Source organism: Panthera tigris, chromosome E2, assembly GCF_018350195.1.
Source record: "Panthera tigris isolate Pti1 chromosome E2, P.tigris_Pti1_mat1.1, whole genome shotgun sequence".
Taxonomy (NCBI): Eukaryota; Metazoa; Chordata; class Mammalia; order Carnivora; family Felidae; genus Panthera; species Panthera tigris.
Window position 1 is genome coordinate 26,258,135 of NC_056674.1, and position 8,190 is coordinate 26,266,324.

General features: G+C 43.6%; 1 protein-coding gene across 9 annotated transcripts in view; it reads right to left on the reverse strand.

Annotated features, from left to right (window-relative positions):
- The window catches only part of LOC102959837 (ATP-binding cassette sub-family C member 12), a 95,535-nt gene extending 89,596 nt beyond the window's left edge, over window positions 1–5,939 (reverse strand). For all 9 annotated transcript variants that reach the window (XM_042969684.1, XM_042969686.1, XM_042969685.1 and 6 more), the window contains exon 1: window positions 5,776–5,939. The gene's annotated coding sequence lies outside the window, so the exon portion shown is untranslated. The remainder of the gene's footprint in view (window positions 1–5,775) is intronic.
- Between the last annotated feature and the right edge of the window lie 2,251 nt (window positions 5,940–8,190).

Consider the following 8,190-nt stretch of genomic DNA (forward strand, 5'->3'; position numbering starts at 1 on the left):
ATAAAACAGAGGGATAAGTGGAAGACAAATAGCAAGCTGATAGACTTAAATCCAATCACATCAATATTTACATTAAATATAAATGGAGTAAACACTTCAGTTAAAAACTAGAGATTGTCAAACTGGAGGTAAAAGCAAGACCCAATGATATGCTCCCTACAAGAGATGGTTTTTAAGTATAAAGACATAAATAAGCAATTCACAAATGAGCCAAATAAACAGGCACAGAAATGCTCAATCTCTGAGTATCAGGGAGGTATGTATTGAAGCCACAATCACAATAAAAGCTACTTCTCATTCTTCAGATAAGTAATATTTAAAAGTCTGAAAATTTTAACTCTTGGCATATATATGGATCACAGTAGCTCTTAAACCCTGCTGACAGGAGTATAAACTGTATAATTAATTTGCAGAGCAATTTGGCATTATCTGATCAAGTTCAAGATTATTTTACTAACACAGCCAGCAATTCTCCTCCTTAGGTATATAAATGGTCAGAACCAATTCTGTCTATTCAAGGAATCCCATACAGAGTAGCCACAAACTTTGTATGCTTCTTTTTATTGTACTTACAAATTCTCCTACCTCTGCTAGCCTCTTTTCAGTCATATTCACTAATGTCAACATTGAATTTCAATCTAGAAAAACACAAGCAAACAATCCACAGAAGACAGAACCTCATGCAAAAATATCTCAGTGGCCCCTCTATAGAAATATTTGTAGCATCTCTGTAGTATTTTGAATATTCATCAATAGGAAAATGGGTGTGTTGTTTAATATGAATACTGTATATTACTATTAAAAAATAAAAATGAATGTCAATCCACACATCAGTCCATGTGAATATTCCATGTGATAAATTGAAAGGGGAAAAAGCATTGCAATAAAATACATACTTCTGATAACCATTTGTGAAAAGTTCACATACTTGCAAAACAATATATTCATTTACTGATAATTATATATGTAGGAAAATTCCACTCTTCCAAGTAACTCTGATTGCATTTATTGGAGAATAGTATTAGAAACTCAGATACAGGTACTAGGTGTATTCTTTGCTACTGGGATGTTGATATGATGGGATGAGGAGGGCACTTTACCTCTGTTGTCTTCCTCCCCAAAACCCATAATTCCAGTCTAATCATAGGAAAAATATTAGACAAATCCTAACTGAGGGACATTTTACAAAATACCTGACCAGTACTACTTAAAACGGTCAAGCTCATCAAAAAACAAGGAAAACCTGAGACAATGTCATAGCCAAGAGCCTAAGAAAATGTGATAACTAGGATCATGGGGGGGGGGGGGAAGGAACGTTAGGAAAAAACTAAGGAAAGCTACATAAAGTATGGATATTAGTCAATAATGGTATGTCAATATTTGTTCATTAATCTTAACACATATGTAAGGTATTAACATTAATGTAAGATGCAAAAACAGGGGAATGCTCCATATTATTTCCACAACTTTTCTGTAACCTAAAGTTGTCCTTAAAAAATAGTTTACTTTTTTAAAATTAGTGAGAAAATATACACCAATTTCAAGATGTTGGCTACATCTGGTGGCAATGAGATCTGGAAGTTATACAGGGATTGCCCTATGACATTGTAATATTTAATTGTATATTTAAGAGTGTAAACCCTGGAGGGTCACCTGGGTGACTCAGTTGATTAAGAGGCCCAACTCTTGATTTTGTTTCAGGTCATGATCTCACAGTCATGAGATTGATCCCCACATCAAGCTCTACACTCAGCTTGGGATTCTCTCTCTCTCTCTCTCTCCCCCAGCCCCTCCCCCATGCTCTCTTTCTCTGTCTCTCAAAATAAATAAATAAACATTATTAAAAAAAGAATGTAAACCCTGGAATCAGGCTGTGTTCAGTGTCACTGAGTAATGCAGACCACCTGTGCTACCCAAGTTCTGAGGAAGGAGAGATCAGTACAGTGTGGGAGGAGGCTGAAGTTAGGGAGAACCTCTTACAGGAGGTGACACTGGAGCTTGGTGGCTAGACAAGAGAGGAGAGGCAAGGAAGAGAGTTTGAGAGAAAGCCCAGGTGAGGCATCCAGCTGATATGGGGTGTGTGGCACCTGCACAGTAGGGCTCTTAAGGGCACCATTGGGCAAGGGCTCTGGCAAGAGTCAAGAGAGACAAGGGTGGGAACAGCAGTGAAGTGCTCTAGATCTCTTCCTAGACATCAGTCTCCTGGCCCCTGCATAGACCCAACCCAGGGCAAAGTCCCCCCTCCCACCCTAAGGGCCTTCCCTTTGTCAGTGTACTGGAAAGTCTTTCACAGCTTCCTCTACCCAAAGCATCATGCCCCGCCCCCACCCCTCAGCTTTTCCAGATTTGCTTCAGGAAGACAATGGAAGGGGATGCTCAGGGATGATCAAACTGAGAAAAGTAAAGAAAACTGGCCTCTCATCCTTGGATAGGCCCTTGGCTCCTTGAATAAATGTAATCCAGCTCTGGCCAGAGAGACAGGAGGAGGGAAATCTGGTCATGGGCATAGTCTTGCATGCAGAGTCTTTCTAGCGCCTTCCTATCCTTCCTGTTGCTGTCACAATATGGGCATGACAGCTAAGCTGGGTCACTGACCAGTTGTATGTGGCTTCCCACTGCCTCTGGGCCACTTCCCCTGCCTGTAGTCCCCTGAGGGCTGCACAGAAGGTTAGTCTGAGCAAAGCAGAGGTAGAAAGCAGAGTAGCTGATAGAGAAGAAAGAGCCCACTACAAGTTCTGAAACCCAATTGAAATTATTTGGGGGAGAGAGAATCATAGAATCCAAGAATTAAAAGAATCCGAGAAGACATTAGCTGTAGAAAACTCAGTGTCTTGAGTGAGAATTTCCTTCCAGCCAACCAGACCATGACTCAGCAAGCTTTGGCAACAGACCCTACTCACTTCTCAAGAAGGCCCTCGTGTGTAGTTCAGCAAACAGCCTGAATCTAGTCATGAGGAAATTATCAGACAAACCCAAAGGAACATTCTACAAAACCCCTGGCCTGCACTCTTTAAAACTGTTCATATTATCAAAGACAAAGACAGGCGAGGAAACATTCCAGACTAATGGCAACTGAAGAGACATGACAGCTAAAAGCAATACACAACCCTGCATTGGATCCTGGACCAAAAAGAAAAAATTAAGGACACTATTTTGGGACAATTTGGGAAAGTAGAATATGGACTGTAGGGTACATAGCAGTATTATATCAAAGTAAAATTTTCTGATGTTGATAATTGTACAATTTGACAATTAATAATTGTGATAATTATGGTTATGCAAGAGAACATCCTTATTCTTAGGAAGTATATACTAAAGCACTTAGAGATAATGGAGCAAAATGTCTGCAATTTACTCTCAAATGTGTCAGAAAAATAATAATTATGCACAGAGAATGTTAAAGCAAATGTGGCAAAATGTTAATTTGCAATTCGGAGTGAAGGGTATTTAGAATTTCTTAGTGTTATTATTGTTATTTTTATGTAGTTTAAAATCATTTCAAAACAAAAAGTTAAACCTTTTTTAAAGAAATAGCCCTAAAGGGAATGAATTGTTTTCTTTCTGTGGAACTGAACGTGATTTTCCTGCCAACAGTCGCTCTGCACTCAGGTGCCGCACAGGCTACATTTATGTCTCTTTATGCGCCCTCAGATGCGTGAGGACAATCACTGTTTCTCTCTGCTCACCCCCAGAAACCCATCTGCAATTTCTCTCTTGTCCAAACTAAATGGCCCCAGTCCCTATGATCAGGATCCTCTCCCTAAGAGTGTGGGCTTCACCATCCATGGAGAATGCTTACTATGACCTTTATAATTTTTCTCACTTTCCTAAAGGCAAAGAATCCTGACAGCAAGCTGTCATCAGCTTGTCTTAAGGGTTCCGGACTCCAAGATGCCGAACACAGGAGACCAGGCCTCCCTGGCCTTGTTCAAGTAATCAGAGTGCGTAGGAAACTGGTGCTGGGAGGTAATTTCCTTGAGCACTCCACAGGGAATGTGGAGTTATGATTACCTAAGACGGCTTGGAAGCATTGCAGCAAGAATGGCACCTTGCTAAATTTGGCAGCCCCAGAGGGAAAATGAGACTTTTTAAATCAGGAAGTCTGCTTTGGCTAACGTCTCTATCCCCGTCTGTCATGCTATCCTCTGCCAGGAGCGAGGAGCTGCCTGGAGTGGCAAATCTGCTTGCTGGCAGCCAGAAGGTGGGGGTGGGCCCTGATAGGAGCTGACAGGAGCAGAGACCGGGCCGAGCCAGGGCCCCTGCAGCCACCATGACTCTGTTCCTGGCAGCTTTTCTCCACTCAGAGCATCTGAGGGTTGGCAGGGGATGGGAAAAGGTCCCTGGTGCATCCCTCTGCTTTCTGGCAGGACATCCCCAACCTGACCTCAATGGGCCTGACAAGGCAGAAGCAGGGAGGTCTCCATTTAGAGCAGGGGACACAAACTGGTGGGTTATGGACCACATACGACTTCAGGTCCGCTTTATTTGGTCTGCACAGTTTAATTTTTCTGAATTTGAATTAGCAGGTACCATTATAAAAAAAAAAAAGGCCCTGGCTTTTGACAAAATATCAGAGAGCTCTGTATGCTTGTGTGGCCACAATCACCTCACACTGAGCAGCAGCAACCATTTTCTGGCAGGGCAGACATGCTCTAGTTTGCTGCAATCCCTACCTCTCCTTATTGCCTCCCTGACTCCAGGGATCTGGGGAACTTTGCCTTTATCCTCACATTGGCACTGCAATTTCCTTATAGTGGATTCATTTTTCCTTATCCTTGCTCTCCAAAGGGGGAGAGCGAAAGATAGCTACAGGGCATTTCAAGTAGCAATATTTTCCACACCTACTCACTTTGCTCAATTAAATTCCATTTCTGCCTCTCTAACCCAGAAAATTAACAAGTAATTATTCTTGTTTGAGAACTGGATTCTGTTTTCCTTGGTGCCCATAATGGAAGTCTTTCCTTAGGACTCCCTGCATCAATCAAATGCAGATACCCTGTTAATCATAAAATCCTTCCAAGATAAGAGATTGTGCCCCCTGTGGCTTTCTTGATAAATCCATTCTTAATTTCAAGCCACCAAAATTACCAAGATCCAATGGTCCCATGCCCTCTCCCCAGCTCCCATAGCCCCTTCCTCCAGGCCCTGACCAGCCTCCAGCTCAGAGGAGAAACTCTGTCCAGTTGTCCCAGCACCCAAGTGGGTAGCCAAACCCCCGAGAAGGGACCGCTATTGGGAGAAGGAGGAAGGAAATTGAGAGGGAGCAGAAGAAAGCACACAAGGGTGAGAGGATGCAAAGCCTGGGGTGCAGAAATGAGGGCAGGGGCTTTGCCCAAGGCTTCTCATTTCCAGAAAGCCCCATACAGTGGCCTGTGATGATGTTTCCAAGTGAGGTCTCCCATTCAGTCACAGAGATATTCTGACAACATGGAAGGGCAATGATAACTCCCATTTTGGATCTGTTTGAACCACACAGGAATGCACCATGAATTTAAGTTTCCTTAAAACAATAAATTCTGTAATAAAATTGTGAATACTACACACTATACAGTGTGTATATGGGTGTGTTAAAAGACTTCATTTATTCAGTGTAGGCTCTTGTGTATCACAGATTTGGATACCCTGGCTTGGCCTCCCCTCTGCTCTGGGATGCCCTCGGTCCCTGCTTATTCTTGCGTGGGCAGCCACAGTTTGATGTGGTGTCACTCACCACAGCCAGTCCTGGGGATGGAGACAAGGGCACCCAGGGCTGATTGCTAGAGAGAGAAGTTTTACCTGGGCAGGAAACACTAGCGTCCTGAGGAGGAATGGATGAGGAGGAAGGGTCCAAAGTCATGAGGCTCAGCAGGTACTGCCTGCTGCCTGTTGTCTGAGTCTTCTTCTTTCCACAGACTTTAGATTTGGCTTCCCTGTCCCACCTGTCTGGAGCCCTCCTCTCCAACTGCCCCATTCAACTGTCGCTCCCACCATGCCTATGGAGGGAACTCTGAGGGGCCAACATTCCCTCTGTCACGTTAAAGGACACTGCCCCCTCCCCAGATGGACTTGTAGCCCCATCCTACTCTTTCACTGATGGCCAAGTTCATGCAGTGTGCTTGCAAGGCCACCCTTCCAAGCCTGTCATATCACAGCTTTGTATCAATAAAAGAAAAAATGCCCCCCACCAGCCCCATTCTACAAGTGAGGAGAATAAGGAATAGAGGCCTTCCATGACTGGCCTAGAGCAAGGATGAGACCAGAGACCAAGTCTCCTGACTCCTAGTCAGGACCTCTCTCCCAAAAGGCATGCATTTCCCTCTCTGAGCTCCTGCAAAGGTGAAGCAACTCTGAGGTCAAGAGATGGGGGGGTGCGGGGGGCGTGGATCTGACCTTCAAAACAAAGAAAATCTCATTCATGTATTCTCCATTCAGTTAACCAAACATAAAAGGTGTTTTTACCTCTTTTTTTTTTTCTTGAATTACAAGAAAAGTAAGTCAGAAACTGACACTGACTGCTGATTCTTACATATGAAATTTCCTGTTTATCTCACTCGTGGCTTTGCAAACTCTGGAGTGCAGGTCTTTTCCAGCATCTTGAGATCCTTCAAGTGCCTGGCCATGGGGCCTTGCTCAGAGCTGGCTGAAGGATTCCATGGTGGCCAGGGAATGGCTGGGAGCAGGCAAATCTCTGAATTCAGAAATAACAAATCTTGATTCGTTTTTAAGAATCATTTAGACACCTTAGAAGACTTCCTCCACCTAACTCCCACGGATTTTATGTCACATTCTACTATAGTATTCCAACCCTGCCAGAAGCCTCTTCCTACTCTTATCCTGGTCAATCCCTCCCCCTGCTGGCTGTTTCTGGCTCCTCCACCTCCTGGGATATAGTTCTCAGAGGAGGCTGCCGCCCCCCAACAGGGTACTTCACTTCGTGCCCAAAAGGGAGGTGGGAGGTGGGGAGGGTCTGTACACAGGTTGCCCTGTAGAAAAATAGATCCCCAAGGAAGGTTCCCTGGCCTCGGGGTTGGGCTGCCTTGCAGAGGCTCCCTTTGTGCAGGTCTATGTTCCCTTTTGTTTGTCTCCATTCCTTCCTCCATAAATGCAAATCACTGCTAATAATATCACTTGACATTTGTAGAGCCCTTTGTGTGTCATGAAGTTCTTCTTCCTTTTTATCACTTGATCTTCACAACCACCCCGGGAGGTCTCCGAAACACAGCCTAGACTTACTTTCACAATTTCCAAACAGATTTGAATGCTGTCAAGTTCATTGCAGATTGATGAGTGGTTTTTCTCCAAGTTCGTAGAAGGTCTGGCAGAGATGGATCTCTACTGGGACACAGCATTTTGGTACTACATAAAGACGATTGTTTGGCCTGTCAGGCAACAGAGTGAAATGATGGAGGGGGGTGTGCAGTCTCTGCCCAAGGGGGCCTGAAGAAACGAACAGACAAGCCCCTGTGCCAGGCAGTGCATACACCCTAGAAGGCCAGCCACTGAGCAGGGCATAGACACCCCCGCCCAGGGATGAGGGGGGCAGGAGAACCCTTTGAAGTACAGGAAGGAAATATTAGAAATCCTTTCTATATTTTTCTGCATCATTATACATTTTTATTTTTAGTGTTTATTCATCTTAGAGAGAGAGACCAGGGGAGGGGAGGGGCAGAGAAAGAGGGAGACACAGAATCTGAAGCAGTTTCCAGGCTCTGTGCTGACAGCTCAGTGGGGCTTGAACCCATAAGCCGTGAAATCATGACCTGAGCTGAAGTCAGATGCTTAACCTACTGAGCTACCCAGGTGGCTCCCTGCGTCATTATTAAAATGGTACTTTTGTGTATGAATATAATGGGACAGTGATATACACGCATATGCTGCACATCATTTATAAATAAATGTATATGCATGTATCAGGAGTCTGTGTGCCCAAATACCAATGGTGGTGCTGGATGGAAAACTTCAGAAACACTCCTCTTGAGAATTTCCGCAGCTCTTTATTCCAAAGCAAATCTCTGTCTGAAATTCTCCCTATTCTACCTTTATCAACATGTCTTCAATAAACAATAAAAGACATAAGCTCAATCAACCTCAAAAACATTTTTGTAAATAATTTTTTACAATATATACATACATATAGGTGTATATACAGATATAGGTAGATAATAGATAGATGATAGATGATTGATAGATTGATAGATATACACACAGAAA